Source organism: Amblyomma americanum, chromosome 11 (assembly GCF_052857255.1).
Source record: "Amblyomma americanum isolate KBUSLIRL-KWMA chromosome 11, ASM5285725v1, whole genome shotgun sequence".
Lineage (NCBI taxonomy): Eukaryota > Metazoa > Arthropoda > Arachnida > Ixodida > Ixodidae > Amblyomma > Amblyomma americanum.
The window spans coordinates 130,508,664-130,528,524 of record NC_135507.1 but is presented as its reverse complement, the minus strand read 5'-3'; the positions used below and the strand labels follow the sequence as shown (position 1 = coordinate 130,528,524).

General features: G+C 48.8%; 1 protein-coding gene and 1 pseudogene across 1 annotated transcript in view; both read left to right on the top strand.

Annotated features, from left to right (window-relative positions):
- Positions 1 to 19,861, top strand: part of LOC144109893 (uncharacterized) — a 651,790-nt gene that overhangs the window by 395,685 nt on the left and 236,244 nt on the right. The window lies entirely within an intron of this gene.
- Positions 6,735 to 8,228, top strand: LOC144109909 (uncharacterized; annotated as a pseudogene).

The following is a 19,861-nucleotide window of genomic DNA, read 5'->3' as shown; positions in this document are numbered from 1 at the left end:
GTGCCGGGTGTCGCTTCGGTCGGTGCTGGCTTCACACATGTCAAAGTTTGTATTACACCAATGTAGCTGATAGTCCTGCTTTCTCGGTTCGATGACGCCTTTGGTAGAAATCCAAAACTTCCCTTGGTATCCTTTGGCGCCCCAACGAACATTCCTGCAGTTCAAAGAACAAAAAATCAGCCCTTGGCGCGCCGCTACTGCTGCCAAGAATGGTAGAACGTGGTCTCCGGTGCTCCTTTTGTATACGTAGTGGGTGGTGCCGGGTGTCGCTTCGATCGCTGCTATCTTCACACGTGTCAAATATTTTATCACGTCAGTTCAGCTGATGGTCGTGCATTCTCGGTTCGATGACGCCTTCGGCATAAATCCAAAGCTTTCCTTGGTATTCCTTTGTGCCCCATTGAAGATTCCTGCAGTTTAAAGAACAGAAAATCAGCTCTTGTCGACGCGCCGCTACCGCTGCCAAGAACGGTAGAACGTGGCCTCCGGTGCTCCTTTTGTATACGTAGTGGGTGGTGCCAGGTGTCGCTTCGGTCGCTGCTGGCTTCACACGTGTCAAATATTTTATCACGTCAGTTCAGCTGATGGTCGTGCATTCTCGGTTCGATGACGCCTTCGGCATAAATCCAAAGCTTTCCTTGGTATTCCTTTGTGCCCCATTGAAGATTCCTGCAGTTTAAAGAACAGAAAATCAGCTCTTGTCGACGCGCCGCTACTGCTGCCAGGATTGGTAGAACGTGGCCTCCGGTGCTCCTTTTGTATACGTAGATTCCTGCAGTTCAAAGTACAGACAATCAGGCCTCGTCGACGCGCCGGTACTGCTGCCAAGAGTGGTAGAACCTGACCTCTGGTGCTTCCTTTGTATACGTAGTGGGTGGTGCCGGCTGTCGCTTCGGTCACTGCTGGCTTCACACGTGTCAAAGATTGTATCACGTCAATGCAGCTGAAGATCGTGCATTCTCGGTTCGGTGACGCTTTCGATAGAAATCCAAAACTTTCATTGGTATTCCTTGGTGGCCCAATGAAGATTCCTGCAGTTTAAACAACAGAAAATCAGCCCTTGTCGACGCGCCGCTACCGCTGCGAAGAACGGTAGAACGTGGCCTCCGGTGCTTCTTTTGTATCCGTAGTGGGTGGTGCCGGGTGTCGCTTCGGTCGCTGCTGCCTTCACACGTGTCAAATATTTTATCACGTCAATGCAGCTGATGGTCGTGCATTCTCGGTTCGGTGACGCTTTCGATAGAAATCCAAATCTTTCCTTGGTGCCCCAGTTAAGATTCCTGCAGTTCAAAGTACAGACAATCAGTCCTTGGCGCGCCGCTACTGCTGCCAAGAATGGTAGAACGTGGTCTCCGGTGCTCCTTTTGTATACGTAGTGGGTGGTGCCGGGTGTCGCTTCGGTCGCTGCTATCTTCAAACGTGTCAAATATTTTATCACGTCAATGTAGCTGATGGTCGTGCATTCTCGATTCGATGACGCCCTCAAAAAAAATCCCAAGCTTTCCTTGGTATTCTTGGTGCCCCGATGATAGATTCCTGCAGTTCAAAGAACATAAAATCAGCCCTTGTCGACGCGCCGCTACTGCTGCCAAGAACGGTAGAACGTGGCCTCCGGTGCTTCTTTTGTATACGTAGTGGGTGGTGCCGGGTGTCGCTTCGGTCGCTGCTGGCTTCACACTTGTCAAATATTTTATCACGTCAGTGCAGCTGATGGTCGTGCATTCTCGGTTCGATAACGCCCTCGGCATAAATCCAAAGCTTTCCTTGGTATTCCTTTGTGCCCCAATGAAGATTCCTGGAGTTTAAAAAACAGAAAATCAGCCCTTGTCGACGAGTCGGTACTGCTGCCAAGAGTGGTAGAACGTGGCCTCCGGCGCTTCTTTTGTATATGTAGTGGGGGCTGCCGGGTATCGCTTCGGTCACTGCTGGCTTCACACGTGTCAAAGATTGTATCACGTCAATGTAGCTGATGGTCGTGCTTTCTCGGTTGGGTGAAGGCCTTGGTAGAAATCCAAAACTTTCCTTGGTATTCGTTGGTGCCCTAATGAAGATTCCTGCAGTTCAAAGAACAGAAAATCAGCTTAGAAGGACTTTGGTGTAGGCCAGATGGTATGATAACATAAAGAGCAAAACCGCAAAACAGGACGGGACTGAGGCAGGCGACAACACAGGGCGGTACTGACAACTGAACTTTTATTGAAACTCAGCAGAGATTATAAGGATGAGTCGCGCGTGTAATCTGGAAAGCAATCATAAATCATAAAAAGAAGATGAAGCATGTAGAAACAGTTCAAAGGCAATCATGACAAAAACATTCAGGGCGGCGAAAGGAATGAAACCGAGCAAGAATGATACAGCTAACTTGCGCAAAACCAAGCAAAAAACAACCTAGTGAAACGCTTACAAAAATGCTAACTCTTTCTGAAAAATAGACACAGAAGGCCTACTGACACACTTATCTGGCTCCGATTCCAGGATGGCAACAGCGTCGACAATTTCCTTTTCCAACTGCCCCTTTCTTCTTCCTATGACCTCTGTACAATTAAGCTTAGGATAGCAGCCCTTACAACTGCGACAATGAACGGGCAGGGCAGGTCCTCCGGACCTACTCAAGGAGCGCCGCGCATGCTCTTGCAGACGAATGTGTAAACATCTGCCAGTTTGTCCGATATAAAATCGACCTCAGCTAAAGGGAATCTTATAAACCACCACCGTCGCGCATGAGACATACTTCTTCGAATGCCTCATGCCGCAAACTGCATTCGTTGAAGTCTGCTTCCTCACCAAATTGAAGAGTTTTGAGAGCTTGCTGGGCGCAGGCATGGCCACGTCAACGCCATATCTGCCTGAGATCTTCTTAAGATTGTGGGAAATACTGTGAAGATATGGTAAGACAACACACTTATTTCGACTATGTGGCTCATGGCAAAAGGTGTCTTCTTTTGCCGTCTGGCGAAGCTTTTTGAGCAGCAATTCGGCCACAGATCCTAAAAGGGAGCTTGGAAAACTCGCCTTTTCGGGTCGCGCAATTTGAAGAAGAAAACTGAGCTGCACTTTGTGATGGCATGATTTTAAAAGCGCTGACATAAAACAAGAAGAAGCCAAGGCCCGTTTAACGAGCTTTGAATGGGATGAGTCGAACGACAATAAAGCTTTCTTTGATCTCGGCTGAAAAGCCCAGCATACATGGTCATGCTGATTAAAATCTAATTTTAAGTCTAGAAACTGGACATATCCATCTTGCGGAAGCTCAAGGGTAAACTTTCGAGAATGTGAACATCCAGAGAACACAGCCAAAAGCTCATCTGCTTCGTCAGATAATACATCATTAGGTTAGAGCTTTAAAATGAGAAGAAAATCAACTACGTATCTAAAAGCGCTAGAAATGAAGGCATGGGTCAACTTGCGTTTCAGCAATCGATCTAAATTGGCCAGAAAGGTTACGCACAACAGTGGGGCAACGCTGGAACCAATACAGATTCCTTTCATTTGAACATAATGTTTACCAACAAAAGAGACTATGGTTGAAGTAAATAGAACCTGAGCAGCTCCAAGAACGAATCCACAGACACACCACAGGAGTTCTGGAAGTCTACCACGTCACCAGCTTCGATGAACTCCCTTACAACACTGAAAAGTTCTCCATGCGGAACAGAATATAATCACTCTTCGACATCAACGGACACCGCAGAGTTAGCACCAGGGACGGCTGTTTTTAGCAATTCAACCAAATGATGAGATCCGTCAATCTTGAAAGGGTCTTCAGGCTTTAGGTTTTTAAGATGGGTTCGCAGAAACCTGCTGACTTCGCCCTGCCAACTTCCTCTCTCCGTAACAATCACCCTGAACTGACAGGCATTATTATGGGTCTTTGCCGCAGAAAAGATGTTCAGGACATAAGACTTGCTAACCAAGACCTGCTTTTTCAGCATCTGCAGGTTCAGTCCATCTAAAAGAGCATTATCTTGCTCTTGAACTTAGATGGCTTCTAAATGACTGCCTGGAAGTTCTTGGTCACTGCGTTTCATGCTTTTTCCTGGAAAAGAGTCTGCGGCAGTACTGTAAACCCCCCCTCCTTGTCCGACTGAACAAGAGCGAGATTGTGCTCACAAAAATAACTGGCCACTTCATCTAGCACTTTGGAGCTGTCAGACTTCTTGCTAAAATTCTTTTGCAGGCTTCCAACACTCTCAAGGAGGCTGCAATCTCTCTCTTCAGCTGGTGCCTTGTCAGCAATCCTGTGTACGGAGGCTAGAAGGTCGTACTTATCCAACATTGGTTCAAGGCCGTACTTGGGACCGTGTTGAAGAACACTTTCCACTTTGGCAGGGACGGAAGCGTCGTCGAGGTAGGCAACCGGAACAATGCCCCTCTTGCTCTTTTCTTTATTTGGGAGCTGTCGCCGCAAAAGCTCCCAGAGAAATTCAGTAGACTGCTGAGTGGTGCGTTGGTAGTCTAGCCATCGCCTCCTTCCGGACGAGCCAAGACCACACTGATGAACACATAAATTTTGAAGCAAAGCATTGAAGAGTCCAACTTGTTTCCAGCACTCAGCTTTGAGGATCTTGTCGACCCTTTTCCAATGGCCGTCAGAAGGCCCAGCCATGCCAAATATGGATGAGACGTCATGGGGAGAAACATCATTACGCAGGCAGAAGGCGTAAGCCCTGGCTCTGCAGTTCGAGGAGGTAATAATCGCAGAACACAAAGCACAGTGATCCTCAAGAGGCAGAGAACACAGAAAAGAGCCTACATTAGAAAATATGTAACTTGGAAGGACTTTAGTGTAGGCCAGTTGGCCCTGTGTTGTCGCCTGCCTCAGTCCCGTCGTGTTTTGCGGTTTTGCTCTTCATGAGAAAATCAACGTTTGTCGACGCGCCGCTACTGCTGCGAAGAATGGTAGAACGTGGCTTCCGGTGCTCCTTTTGTATACGCAGTAAGCAGTGCCGGGTGTCACTTCGGTCGGTGCTGGCTTCACACGTGTGAAAGTTTGTATCATGTAAATATAGATGATGGTCGTGCATTCGCGGTTCGATGAATCCCTCGGGGGAAATCCAAAGCTTTCTTTGGTGTTCCGAGGCGCCCTAATGAAGATTCCTGCAGTTCGCAGAACAGACAATCAGCCCTTATCGACGCGCCGCTACTGCTGCCAAGAATGGTATAACGTGGCCTCCGGTGCTCCTTTCGTATACGTAGTGCGTGGTGCCGGGAGTAGCTTCGGTCGGTGCTGGCTTCACACGTGTCAAAGTTTGTATCACGTCAATGTAGCTGATTATCCGGTTTTCTCGGTTCGATGACGCCTTTGCTGGAAATCCACAGCTTTCCTTGGTGTTCCAAGGCGCCCCGATGAAGATTCCTGCAGTTCGCAGAACAGACAATCAACGTTTGTCGAAGTGCCGTTACTTCTGCCAAGAATGGCAGAACGTGCCCTAGGGTCCTTCCTTTGTATACGTAGAAGGCTGTGCCGGGTGTCGCTTCGGTCGGTGCTGGCTTCACACATGTCAAAGTTTGTATTACACCAATGTAGCTGATAGTCCTGCTTTCTCGGTTCGATGACGCCTTTGGTAGAAATCCAAAACTTACCTTGGTATTACTTTGGGCCCCGATGAAGATTCCTGCAGTTCAAAGAACAAAAAATCAGCCCTTGGCGCGCCGCTACTGCTGCCAAGAATAGTAAAACGTGGTCTCCGGTGCTCCTTTTTTATACGTAGTGGGTGGTGCCGGGTGTCGTTTCGGTCGCTGCTGGCTTCACACCAGTCAAATATTTTATCACGTCAGTGCAGCTGATGGTCGTGCATTCTCGGTTCGCTGACGCCCTCGGCATAAATCCAGAGCTTTCCTTGGTATTCCTTTGTGCCCCAATGAAGATTCCTGGAGTCTAAAGAACAGAAAATCAGCTCTTGTAGACGCGCCGCTACTGCTGTCAAGAACGGTAGAACCTGGCCTCCGGTGCTCGTTTTGTATACGCAGTAGGCGGTGCCGGGTGTCGCTTCGGTCGCTGCTGGCTTCACACGTGTCAAATATTTTATCACGTCAGTGCAGCGGATGGTCGTGCATTCTCGGTTCGATGACGCCCTCGGTAGAAATCCAAAACTTTCCTTGGTATTTCTTGGAGGCCCTATGAAGACTCCTGCAGTTCATGGAGCAGACAATCAGCCCTTGTCGACACGCCGGTACTGCTGCCAAGAATGGTAGAACTTGGCCTCCAGTTCTCCTTTTCTATACTTAGTAGGTGGTGCCGGTTGTCGCATCGGTTGGTGCTGGCTTCACACCTTTCAAAGTTTGTATCACGTCAATGTAGCTGATGGTCGTGCATTATCGGTTCAATTACGCCCTCGGTAGAAATCGAAAGCTTTCCTTGGTGTTCCTTAGCGCCCCGATGAAGATTCCTGCAGCTCAAAGGACAGACAATCAGCCCTTGTCGACGCGCCAGTACTGCAGCCAAGAATGGTAGAACTTGGCCTCCAGTACTCCTTTTCTATACTTAGTAGGTGGTGCCGGGTTTCGCTTCGGTCGCTGCTGGCTTCACACGTGTCAAAGATTGTATCACATCAATGTAGCTGATAGTCCTGCTTTCTCGGTTCGATGATGCCTTTGGTAGAAATCGAAAACTTCCCTTGGTATCCCTTGGCGCCCCGACGAAGATTCCTGCAGTTCAAAGAACAAAAAATCAGCCCTTGGCGCGCCGCTACTGCTGCACCACAACGCAGCCACCTAATCCGCTTACCTTTGCGATGCAGACGACTGTCCTCGCATTTGCGAGCCTGCTGCTGCCGTCCCTGGCAGGCCTGTCTACGGGGGCGTCATCGGTGTGCGCACTGCCGTACACTGGGGATGACCCGGGCTCCTGCCATCTACCGCCCGACGAGTGCTCGTCCCTACTGGATGTGCCGCCAGAGGAGCTGCACACACCGAAAATCACAGTACCATGGGTGGCCACATCGACATCAGCAACAATGCCAACATGTATAAAAGAGCTTCACCCGCTGACACCGCTTCGTGGGCTCGGTGACTGCACCACAACGCAGCCACCTAATCCGCTTACCTTTGCGATGCAGACGACCGTCCTCGCATTTGCCAGCCTGCTGCTGCCGTCCCTGGCAGGCCTGTCTACGGGGGCGTCATCGGTGTGCGCATTGCCGTACACTGGGGATGACCCGGGCTCCTGCCATCTACCGCCTGACGAGTGCTCGTCCCTACTGGATGTGCCGCCAGAGGAGCTGCACACACCGGAAATCACAGTACCATGGGTGGCCCCATCGACATCAGCAACAATGCCAACATGTATAAAAGAGCTTCACCCGCTGACACCGCTTCGTGGGCTCGGTGACTGCACCACAACGCAGCCACCTATTCCGCTTACCTTTGCGATGCAGGTCAGTACATCGTATGCCCTCTTCGCTAAAAAATCCAGTAATTATATTTTGGTGCAGTTTCCGAGCCCGCACTGCTGTGTCGCCATTGCCGTTGAGTGTGCTCACGTAATTCATTCCTTGCTCATGCTATCAGGTGACGTTGAGACTAACCCTGGTCCTGAGGGAAACGCTGCTGTACTCGCTGAACTACAGAAGCTAAACGCGGGACAGACCCTGTTGATTACGGAAATATAGGGCCTCAAAACACAGCTGAACACAACAGATCAAACCATAGCAAGCCTAGACAAACGAATGGCCGATCTCGAAGCGCATTACCAAACACTTCTTCACCTCAGAAACGATATTGAAATAATGCAGTCAACCACAATCAACCAAGCTAAAAAGATTGAAGAACTAGAAACACGCCTGGATGACGCGGAAAACCAATCACGTCGGAATAACCTCATTTTCTATGGCATCCCTGACCCTGCTAGCGCTGAAACGTGGGCTGAGTCAGAAAAACTAGTCATTGACGTTTGCCGCAATAATCTTGATATAACCTTGGAACCTAACGACACTGAAAGAGCGCATCGCCTCGGAAATCATTCAGTCGACCGAACTCGTCCCGTAATCGTAAAATTCCTATCTCATAAAACCAAAGACGCACTGTTATCAAATGGCCGTAAATTAAAAGACACAAACTACAGTATTGGAGAGGACTTTTCCCGCACCGTTCGACACGCGCGTAAACAGTTACTAGTGTTTGCCAAAGCCAATTCTAACAAGTACTCCTTGCGCTTCAAAACCCTGCACATCGGCTCAAAACGCTATGTATTTGACGCATCATCCCAAACCGTTAAGGAAATAGCATAGCAATTGCCCCGCCACAAAACTTTAACAAATCGTCGACCCGCTCCACCGCACAATGTTCTCTCGTTTTCGATAATATTCACTAACATCCGTAGTCTTCTTCCAAAGCGCGAACTCATATCAAACATCATGTCGTCATCCGGAAGCAACATACTAATACTAACAGAAACTTGGCTAAATAGTGACGTAACGGATGCGGAAATTTTGGCCGATTTACCCAACTTCGAAGTGTATCGAAACAATCGGAAAGGCAAACGGGGGGGGGGGGCGGTGTTCTCGTTGCAATTCATCGAGGCATATCATGCTCAGTTGTTGACGTCGCATCCGACATTGAAGCCATATGGCTCATTTGTCGCGCTCCCCCCGTAACAGTTCTGCTTGGCGTTTGCTACAGGCCCCCCCAGACTAGTCCAGACTTCCCACGTCATCTGAACAACATCCTTCATAAACTTGTTTTCACATATCCAAATGCCCGTATTCTTCTTTTTGGTGATTTTAACTACCCGGATATTGATTGGCAGAACATAGCTAGTTCCACAATAACGTGTCATGCAGAGGCGAAGAACTTCATCGATGTCTGTTTAAATTTTAACCTCACTCAATTAATTTCCCAACCAACCCGTGTCTCACGAGAATCAGCAAACACACTCGACCTGATACTAACAAGCAGCCCCGAGAATGTATCATCCATCAGTTACCTTCCTGAAATCAGCGATCACAAAGTCATGCACGCTTTATTCTCATTTACCTCGACTCAAAAACAGGCATCCGATAAAACGATACACCTCTACGATAAGGTTAACTATAATGCAATAACTGAAGAACTTAACACCTTTTTTCCTGAATACGTATCCGCATTTCACACTCGCTCAGTTCATGAAAACTGGCTGATATTCAAGGACAAATTAAATCATCTCACTAATATGTTCGTACCAAGGATTACCTTTCATACTAATCGCAATAAACGATGGTTTACCCAGCACTTAAAACGACTCGAAAACAAAAAACGATTGTTTCGTACCGCCAAATGAAACGACACGCCTGCCGCATGGGGAAAATACTTCGAGGCCGAAAAATCATACCTACTTTCTGTTCGTAACGCCAAGTACTCATTTTATCACAATGACTTACCAAACTTACTTATAAAAAACCCCAAGCAATTCTGGCAAGTTTTAAACCCAACACATCCTCCCGATATTAAACTGACGAATGATTCACATGAAGCAGTGACTGACCATGATTGCGCAGAAATATTTAACCATGCATTCACATCTGTGTTCACTACCGAACCCAACGCACTTTCACAATTACCACCCTTTAACTTAGAAACCCCCATGCCGGCAGTCACGTTTGTCGAAGAAGGCATTTCATCCATAATTCGTAATATGAAACTTTCATCATCAGCTGGTATGGACCTGAATAATTCAAAACTATTGAAAAACGTGGAACCAATTTGGCATCATATTTATGTCTCATTTTCTCACAGTCACTCTCCTCAGGAATTTTGCCTCTTGATTGGAAAACGGGGAAGGTCGTTCCAGTCTACAAATCAGGTAACAGAGACTCGCCCTTGAATTACCGCCCCATTTCATTGACTAGTGTGCCTTGTAAAATCATGGAACATGTCATCTACTCACAAATCGTAAACTTCTTGGACCGAAACCATTTCTTTCACCCCTCACAACATGGGTTTCGTAAGGGCCTCTCTTGCGAAACCCAACTAGCGCTTTTCCTTCACGACTTGCACACTAATCTAGACCGTAATATGCAGACAGACACCCTCTTTCTTGATTTCGCCAAAGCTTTTGACAAGGTTCCCCACCGCCGGCTATTACTAAAACTCTCAAAGCTGGACCAACCCCCTAATTTATTTATTTATTTATTTATTTCGTACCTGCATCGCCTTTCAGCATTACAGCAGGGGGGCACTTTCACATTCAAAAAACAAAAAATCATGCACTCTCAAATACTCTCAAATGGATTGAAGAATTCCTAACTAACCGTTCTCAGTCAGTCTATCTTAACGGCCATCTGTCTACATCTCTCCCGGTTACTTCAGGGGTCCCACAAGGTTCTGTCCTCGGTCCAATCCTATTCTTAATATATATTAACGACTTGCCCCTGCATGTTTCCTGTAGTATTCGAATTTTCGCAGATGATTGTGTTATTTACCGCACCATTAATAACTGTCACGATCAATACACTCTTCAGACAGAGCTTAACAACGTACTAAATTGGTGTGATAACTGGCTAATGTCCCTCAATCCTACTAAATGTAAACTCATGTCCTTCACTCGACGTCACAATCCATATCTCTTTCATTATTCAATTCCTAACAGACAGATTGAGCAAGTACAATCATATAAATATCTAGGAGTCACCCTCTCTTCTAATCTATCATGGCAGGTTCATATTGGTAACATCATTTCAGCATCAAACAAAACACTCGGTTTTCTAAAACGTCACCTTCGTCTTGCCCCACCAAATGTTAAATTGCTCGCGTATAAATCACTTATAAGACCCAAATTAGAATATGCATCCCCCATCTGGAGCCCACAACAAGCATATCTAATCAGCGCATTGGAAGCTGTGCAGAATCGTGCTGCCCGATTCATTCATTCCTCATTCTCATATGACGTCAGTGTCTCATCCTTGAAAGCTACATCCGGACTGTCACCCCTCTCTTTTCGTCGTCGCATTGCTAGCCTCACCCTTTATCACAAATCCTTTTATTCTTCTCTCAATCAAGCACCGTATATCGCCGCCGCATCACGCGTATCTCACCGCACCAGTCATCCCCTTCAAGTTGCCCGCCCACTATCACGCACCACTACGTTTTCAGCTTCGTTATTTCTTCGAGCAGCCACGGACTGGAACGGCCTACCCCATGACATCGTCGCACGCGCTTCAACATCTGCTTTTCAAGAAGGCGTAACAGATCACCTTCAATGTTAAATTACCATCGCTGTTTGTTTTCCTCACTACAAATGTAATCCCACCCCTTATGTAACACCCCCTGAAATGGGGGCCTTTAAGGAATAAAACTGAGCTGAACTGAACGGTAGAATGTGGCCTCCGGTGCTCCTTTTGTATACGTAGTTGGTGGTGCCGGGTGTAGCTTCGGTCGGTGCTGGCTTAACACGTGTCAAAGTTTGTATCACGTCAATGTAGCTGATGGTTGTGCTTTCTCGGTTCGGTGACGCCCTCGGTGGAAATCCATAGCTTTCCTTGGTGTTCCAAGGCGCCCAGATGAAGATTCCTGCAGTGCGCAGAACAGACAATCACCCCTTGTCGAAGTGCCGTTAGTGCTGCCAACAATGGTAGAACGTGCCCTGGGGTGCTTCTTTTGTGTACGTAGCAGGCGGTGCCGGGTGTCGCATCGGTTGCTGCTGGCTTCACACGTGTCAAAGTTTGTATCACATCAATGTAGCTGATAGTCCTGCTTTCTGGGTTCGATGACGCCTTTGGTAGAAATCCAAAACTTCCCTTGGTATCCCTTAGCGCACCGACGAAGATTCTTGCAGTTCAAAGAACAAAAAATCAGCCCTTGGCGCGCCGCTACTGCTGCCAAGAATGGTAGAACGTGGCCTCCGGTGCTTCTTTTGTATACGTAGTGGGTGGTGCCGGGTGTCACTTCGGTCGCTGCTGGCTTCACACGTGTCAAAGTGTGTATCACATCAATGTAGCTGATAGTCCTGCTTTCTCGGTTCGATGACGCCTTTGGTAGAAATCCAAAACTTCCCTTGGTATCCGTTGGCGCACCGACGAAGATTCCTGCAGTTCAAAGAACAAAAAATCAGCCCTTGGCGCGCCGCTACTGCTGCCAAGAATGGTAGAACGTGGTCTCCGGTGCTCCTTTTGTATACGTATTGGGTGGTGCCGGGTGTCGCTTCGATCGCTGCTATCTTCACACGTGTCAAATATTTTATCACGTCAATGTAGCTGATGGTCGTGCATTCTCGATTCGATGACGCCCTCGAAAAAAATCCCAAGCTTTCCTTGGTATTCCTTTGTGCCCCGATGAAGATTCGTGCAGTTCAAAGATTATAAAATCAGCCCTTGTTGACGCGCCGCTACTGCTGCCAAGAGCGGTAGAATGTGGCCTCCGGTGCTCCTTTTCTATAAATAGTTGGTGGTGCTGGGTGTCGCTTTGGCGGCGGCTATCTTCACACGTGTCAAATATTTTATTACGTCAATGTAGGTGATGGTCGTGCATTCTCGATACAATGACGCCCTCTAAAAAAATCTCAAGCTATCCTTGGTATTCCTTTGTGCCCCGATGAAGACTTATGCAGTTCAAGGAACAGAAAATCAGCCCTTGTCGACGCGCCGCTACTGCTGCCAAGAATGGTAGAACCTGGCCTGCGGTGCTCCTTTTGTATACGTAGTTGGTGGTGCCGGGTGTCGCTTCGGTCGGTGCTGCCTTCACACGTGTCAAAGTTGTATCACTTCAATGTTGCTGATGGTCGGCATTTTTCGGTTCGATGACGCCCTCGGTAGAAATACAAAGCTTTCCTTGGTGTTCCGAGGCGGCCCAATGAAGATTCCTGCAGTTCAGAGAACAGACAATCAGCCCTTTTCGACGCGCCGCTACTGCTGCCAAGAGTCGTAGAACCTGGCCTCCGGTTCTCCTTTTGTATACATAATGGGTGGTGCCGGGTGTCGCTTCTTTCGGTGCTGGCTTAACACGTGTCAAAGTTTGTATCACGTCAATGTAGCTGATGGTTGTGCTTTCTCGGTTCGGTGACGCCCTCGGTGGATATCCGTAGCTTTCCTTGGAGTACCAAGGCACCCAGATGAAGATTCCTGCAGTTCGCAGAACAGACAATCACCCCTTGTCGAAGTGCCGTTAGTGCTGCCAAGAATGGTAGAACCTGCTCTTGAGTGCTTCTTTTGTATACGTAGCAGGCGGTGCCGGGTGTCGCTTCGGTCGGTGCTGCCTTCACACGTGTCAAAGTTTGTATCACTTCTATGTTGCTGATGGTCGGCCTTTTTCGGTTCGATGACGCCCTCGGTAGAAATACAAAGCTTTCCTTGGTGTTCCGAGGCGGCCCAATGAAGATTCCTGCAGTTCAGAGAACAGACAATCAGCCCTTGTCGACGCGCCGCTACTGCTGCCAAGAGTGGGAGAACCTGGCCTCCGGTGCTCCTTTTGTATACATAGTAGGTGGTGGCGGGTGACGATTCGGCCGGTGCTGGCTTCACACGTGTCAAAGTTTGTATCACGACAATGTAGCTGATGGTTTTTCTCTGTTCGATGACGCCTTTGGTGGAAATCCACAGCTTTCCTTGGTGTTCCAAGACGCTCCAATGAAGATTCCTGGAGTTTAAAGAACAGAAAATCAGCTCTTGTCGACGCGCCGCTACTGCTGCCAAGAACGGTTGAACGTGGCCTCCGGTGCTCCATTTGTATACGCTGTAGGCGGTGCCGGCTGTCGCTTCGGTCGCTGCTGGCTTCACACGTGTCGAATATTTTATCACGTCAATGTAGCTTATGGTCGTGCAATCTCGATACGATGACGCCCTCAAAAAAAATCTCAAGCTTTCCTTGGTATTCCTTTGTGCCCCGATGAAGATTCCTGAAGTTCAATGAACAGAAAATCAGCCCTTGTCAACGCGCCGCTACTGCTTCCAAGAACGGTAGGACGTGGCTTCCGGTGCTCCTTTTGTATACGTAGTATGCGGTGCCGGGTGTCGCTTCGGTCGCTGATGGCTTCACACTTGTCAAATATTTTATCACGTCAATGTAGCTGATGGTCATGCTTTCTCGGTTCGATGACGCCTTTGCTAGAAATCCAAAACTTCCCTTGGTATCCGTTGGCGCACCGACGAAGATTCCTGCAGTTCAAAGAACAAAAAATCAGCCCTTGGCGCGCCGCTACTGCTGCCAATAATGGTAGAACGTGGTTCCCGGTGCTCCTTTTATATACGTAGTTGGTGGTGCCGGGTCTCGCTTCGGTCGCTGCTGGCTTCACACGTGTCAAAGTTTGTATCACATCAATGTAGCTGATAGTCCTGCTTTCTCGGTTCGATGACGCCTTTGCTAGAAATCCAAAACTTCCCTTGGTATCCGTTGGCGCACCGACGAAGATTCCTGCAGTTCAAAGAACAAAAAATCAGCCCTTGGCGCGCCGCTACTGCTGCCAAGAATGGTAGAACGTGGTTCCCGGTGCTCCTTTTGTAAACGTAGTAGGCGGTGCCGGGTCTCGCTTCGGTCGGTTCTGGTTTCACACTTGTCAGTTTGTATCACATATATATAGCTGATGGTCGTGCATTTTCGGTTCGATGACGCCCTCGGCTTAAATCCAAAACTTCCCTTGGCATCCGTTGGCGCCCCAACGAAGATTCCTGCAGTTCAAAGAACATAAAAGCAGCCCTTGGCGCGCCGCTACTGCTGCCAAGAACGGTAGAACGTGGCCTCCAGTGCTTCTTTTGTATACGTAGTGGGTGGTGCCGGGTGTCGCTTCGGTCGCTGCTGGCTTCACACGTGTCAAAGTTTGTATCACATCAGTGTAGCTGATAGTCCTGCTTTCTCGGTTCGATGACGCCTTTGGTAGAAACCTAAAACTTCCCTTGGTATCCCTTGACGCACCGATGAAGATCCTTGCAGTTCAAAGAACAAAAAATCAGCCCATGGCGCGCCGCTACTGCTGCCATAATGGTAGAACGTGGTTCCCGGTGCTCCTTTTGTAAACGTAGTAGGCGGTGCCGGGTCTCGCTTCGGTCGGTTCTGGTTTCACACTTGTCAGTTTGTATCACATATATATAGCTGATGGTCGTGCATTTTCGGTTCGATGACGCCCTCGGCTTAAATCCAAAACTTACCTTGGTATTCCTTTGGGCCCCGATGAAGATTCCTGCAGTGCAAAGAACATAAAATCAGCCCTTGTCGACGCGCCGCTACTGATGCCAAGAATGGTAGAACGTGGTTCCCGGTGCTCCTTTTATATACGTAGTTGGTGGTGCCAGGTGTCGCTTCGGGCGGTGCTGGCTTCATGCGTGTCAAAGTTTGTATCACGTCAATGTAGCTGATTATCCGGCTTTCTCGGTTCGATGACGCCTTTGGTGGAAATCCACAGCTTTCCTTGGTGTTCCAAGGCGCCCCGATGAAAATTCCTGCAGTTCGCAGATCAGACAATCACCCCTTGTCGAAGTGCCGTTAGTGCTGCCAAGAATGGCAGAACGTGCCCTAGGGTGCTTCTTTTGTATACGTAGAAGGCGGTGCCGGGTGTCGCTTCGGTCGGTGCTGGCTTCACACATATCAAAGTTTGTATCACATCAATGTAGCTGATGGTCGTGCATTGTCGATTCGATGACGCCCTCGAAAAAAATCCCAAGCTTTCCTTGGTATTTTTTGTGCCCCGATGAAGATTCCTGCAGTTCAAAGAACATAAAATCAGCCCTTGTCGACGCGCCGCTACTGCTGCCAAGAACGGTAGAACGTGGCCTCCGGTGTTTCTTTTGTATACGTAGTGGGTGGTGCCGGGAGTCGCTTCGGTCGCTGCTGGCTTCACACGCGTCAAAGATTGTATCACGTCATTGTAGCTGATGGTCGTGCTTTCTATGTTCGGTGACGCCCACGGTAGAAATCCAAAACTTTCCTTGGTATTTCTTGGTGCCCCAATTAAAATTCCTGCAGTTCAAAGAACAAAAAAATGAGCCCTTTGCGCGCCGCAACTGCTGCCAAGATCGGTAGAGCGTGGCCTCCGGTGCTCCTTTTATATGCGTAGTTGGTGGTGCCGGGTGTCGCTTCGGTCGGTGCTGGCTTCACACGTGTCAAATATTTGATCACTTCAATGCAGCTGATGTTCGTGCATTCTCGGTTCGATGACGCCCTCGGCATAAATCTAAAGCTTTCCGTGGTATTCCTTTGTGCCCCGATGAAGATTCCTGCAGTTCAAAGAACAGACAATCAGCCCTTGTCGACGCGCCGGTACTGCTGCCAAGAATGGTAGAATTTGGCCTCCAGTATTCCTTTTCTATACTCAGTAGGTAGTGCCGGGTTTCGCTTCGGTCGCTGCTGGCTTCACACGTGTCAAAGATTGTATCACATCAATGAAGCTGATAGTGCTGCATTCTCGGTTCGATGACGCCTTTGGTAGAAATCCAAAACTTCCCTTGGTATCCCTTGGCGCCCCGACGAAGATTCCTGCAGTTCAAAGAACAAGAAATCAGCCCTTGGCGCGCCGCTACTGCTGCCAAGAGCGGTAGAATGTGGCCTCCGGTGCTCCTTTTGTATACGTAGTGGGTGGTGCTGGGTGTCGCTTTGGTGGCGGCTATCTTCACACGTGTCAAATATTTTATCACGTCAATGTAGCTGATGGTCGTGCATTCTCAATACAATGACGCCCTCAAAAAAAATCTCAAGCTTTCCTTGGTATTCCATTGTGCCCCGATGAAGATTCCTGAAATTCAATGAACAGAAAATCAGCCCTTGTCGACGCGCCGCTACTGCTGTCAAGAACGGTAGAACGTGGCTTCCGGTGCTCCTTTTGTATACGTAGTAGGCGGTGCCGGGTCTCGCTTCGGTCGCTGCTGGCTTCACACGTGTCAAAGTTTGTATCACATCAATGTAGCTGATAGTCCTGCTTTCTCGGTTCGATGACGCCTTTGCTAGAAATCCAAAACTTCCCTTGGTATCCGTTGGCGCACCGACGAAGATTCCTGCAGTTCAAAGAACAAAAAATCAGCCCTTGGCGCGCCGCTACTGCTGCCAAGAATGGTAGAACGTGGTCTCCGGTGCTCCTTTTGTATACGTATTGGGTGGTGCCGCGTGTCGCTTCGGTCGCTGCTGGCTTCATACGTGTCAAAGTTTGTATCACATCAATGTAGCTGATAGTCCTGCTTTCTCGGTTCGATGACGCCTTTGGTAGAAACCTAAAACTACCCTTGGTATCCCTTGACGCACCGACGAAGATCCTTGCAGTTCAAAGAACAAAAAATCAGCCCATGGCGCGCCGCTACTGCTGCCATAATGGTAGAACGTGGTTCCCGGTGCTCCTTTTGTAAACGTAGTAGGCGGTGCCGGGTCTCGCTTCGGTCGGTGCTGGTTTCACACTTGTCAGTTTGTATCACATATATATAGCTGATGGTCGTGCATTTTCGGTTCGATGACGCCCTCGGCTTAAATCCAAAACTTACCTTGGTATTCCTTTGGGCCCCGATGAAGATTCCTGCAGTGCAAAGAACATAAAATCAGCCCTTGTCGACGCGCCGCTACTGATGCCAAGAATGGTAGAACGTGGTTCCCGGTTCTCCTTTTATATACGTAGTTGGTGGTGCCAGGTGTCGCTTCGGGCGGTGCTGGCTTCATGCGTGTCAAAGTTTGTATCACGTCAATGTAGCTGATTATCCGGCTTTCTCGGTTCGATGACGCCTTTGGTGGAAATCCACAGCTTTCCTTGGTGTTCCAAGGCGCCCCGATGAAAATTCCTGCAATTCGCAGATCAGACAATCACCCCTTGTCGAAGTGCCGTTAGTGCTGCCAAGAAAGGCAGAACGTGCCCTAGGGTGCTTCTTTTGTATACGTAGAAGGCGGTGCCGGGTTTCGCTTCGGTCGCTGCTGGCTTCACACGTGTCAAAGATTGTATCACATCAATGAAGCTGATAGTGCTGCATTCTCGGTTCGATGACGCCTTTGGTAGAAATCCAAAACTTCCCTTGGTGTCCCTTGGCGCCCCGACGAAGATTCCTGCAGTTCAAAGAACAAGAAATCAGCCCTTGGCGCGCCGCTACTGCTGCCAAGAGCGGTAGAATGTGGCCTCCGGTGCTCCTTTTGTATACGTAGTGGGTGGTGCTGGGTGTCGCTTTGGTGGCGGCTATCTTCACACGTGTCAAATATTTTATCACGTCAATGTAGCTGATGGTCGTGCATTCTCGATACAATGACGCCCTCAAAAAAAATCTCAAGCTTTCCTTGGTATTCCTTTGTGCCCCGATGAAGATTCCTGAAGTTCAATGAACAGAAAATCAGCCCTTGTCGACGCGCCGCTACTGCTGTCAAGAACGGTAGAACGTGGCTTCCGGTGCTCCTTTTGTATACGTAGTAGGCGGTGCCGGGTCTCGCTTCGGTCGCTGCTGGCTTCACACGTGTCAAAGTTTGTATTACATCAATGTAGCTGATAGTCCTGCTTTCTCGGTTCGATGACGCCTTTGCTAGAAATCCAAAACTTCCCTTGGTATCCGTTGGCGCACCGACGAAGATTCCTGCAGTTCAAAGAACAAAAAATCAGCCCTTGGCGCGCCGCTACTGCTGCCAAGAATGGTAGAACGTGGTCTCCTGTGCACCTTTTGTATACGTATTGGGTGGTGCCGGGTGTCGCTTCGGTCGCTGCTGGCTTCATACGTGTCAAAGTTTGTATCACATCAATGTAGCTGATAGTCCTGCTTTCTCAGTTCGATGACGCCCATGCTGCCAAGAACGGTAGAACGTGGCCTCCGGTGTTTCTTTTGTATACGTAGTGGGTGGTGCCGGGAGTCGCTTCGGTCGCTGCTGGCTTCACACGTGTCAAATATTTTATCACGCCAGTGCAGCTGATGGTCGTGCATTCTCGGTTGGATGACGCCCTCGGCATAAATCCAAAGCTTTCCTTAGTATTCCTTTGTGTCCCAATGAAGATTCTTGCAGTTCAAAGAACAAAAAATCAGCCCTTCGCGCGCCGCTACTGCTGCCAAGAATGGTAGAACGTGGCTCCCGGTGCTCCTTTTGTATACGTAGTAGGCGGTGCCGGGTGTCGCTTTGGTCGCTGCTGGCTTCACACGTGTCAAAGATTGAATCACGTCATTGTAGCTGATAGTCCTGCTTTCTCGGTTCGATGACGCCTTTGGTAGAAATCCAAAACTTCCCTTGGTATCCCTCGGCGCACCGACGAAGATTCTTGCAGTTCAAAGAACGGAAATTCAGCCCTTGGCGCGCCGCTACTGCTGCCAATAATGGTAGAAAGTGGTTCCAGGTGCTCCTTTTGTATACGTAGTAGGCGGTGCCGGGTCTCGCTTCGGTCGGTACTGGCTTCACACGTGTCAAAGTTTGTATCAAATAAATGTAGCTGATGGTCGTGCATTTTCGGTTCGATGACGCCCTCGGCTTAAATCCAAAACTTACCTTGGTATTCCTTTGGGCCCCGATGAAGATTCCTGCAGTGCAAAGAACATAAAATCAGCCCTTGTCGACGCGCCGCTACTGCTGCCAAGAATGGTAGAACGTGGTTCCCGGTGCTCCTTTTGTATAACAGTTGGAGGTGCAAGGTGTCGCTTCGGTCGGTGCTGGCTTCACACGTGTCAAAGTTTGTATCACGTCAATGTAGCTGATTATCCGGCTTTCTCGGTACGATGACGCCTTTGGTGGAAATCCACAGCTTTCCTTGGTGTTCCAAGGCGCCCCGATGAAGATTCCTGCAGTTCGCAGAACAGACAATTACCCCTTGTCGAAGTGCCGTTAGTGCTGCCAAGAATGGCAGAACGTGCCCTAGGGTGCTTCTTTTGTATACGTAGAAGGCGGTGGCGGGTATCGCTTCGGTCGGTGCTGGCTTCACACATGTCAAAGTTTGTATCACATCAATGTAGCTGATGGTCGTGCATTCTCGGTTGGATGATGCCCTCGGCATAAATCCAAAGCTTTCCTTGGTATTCCTTTGTGT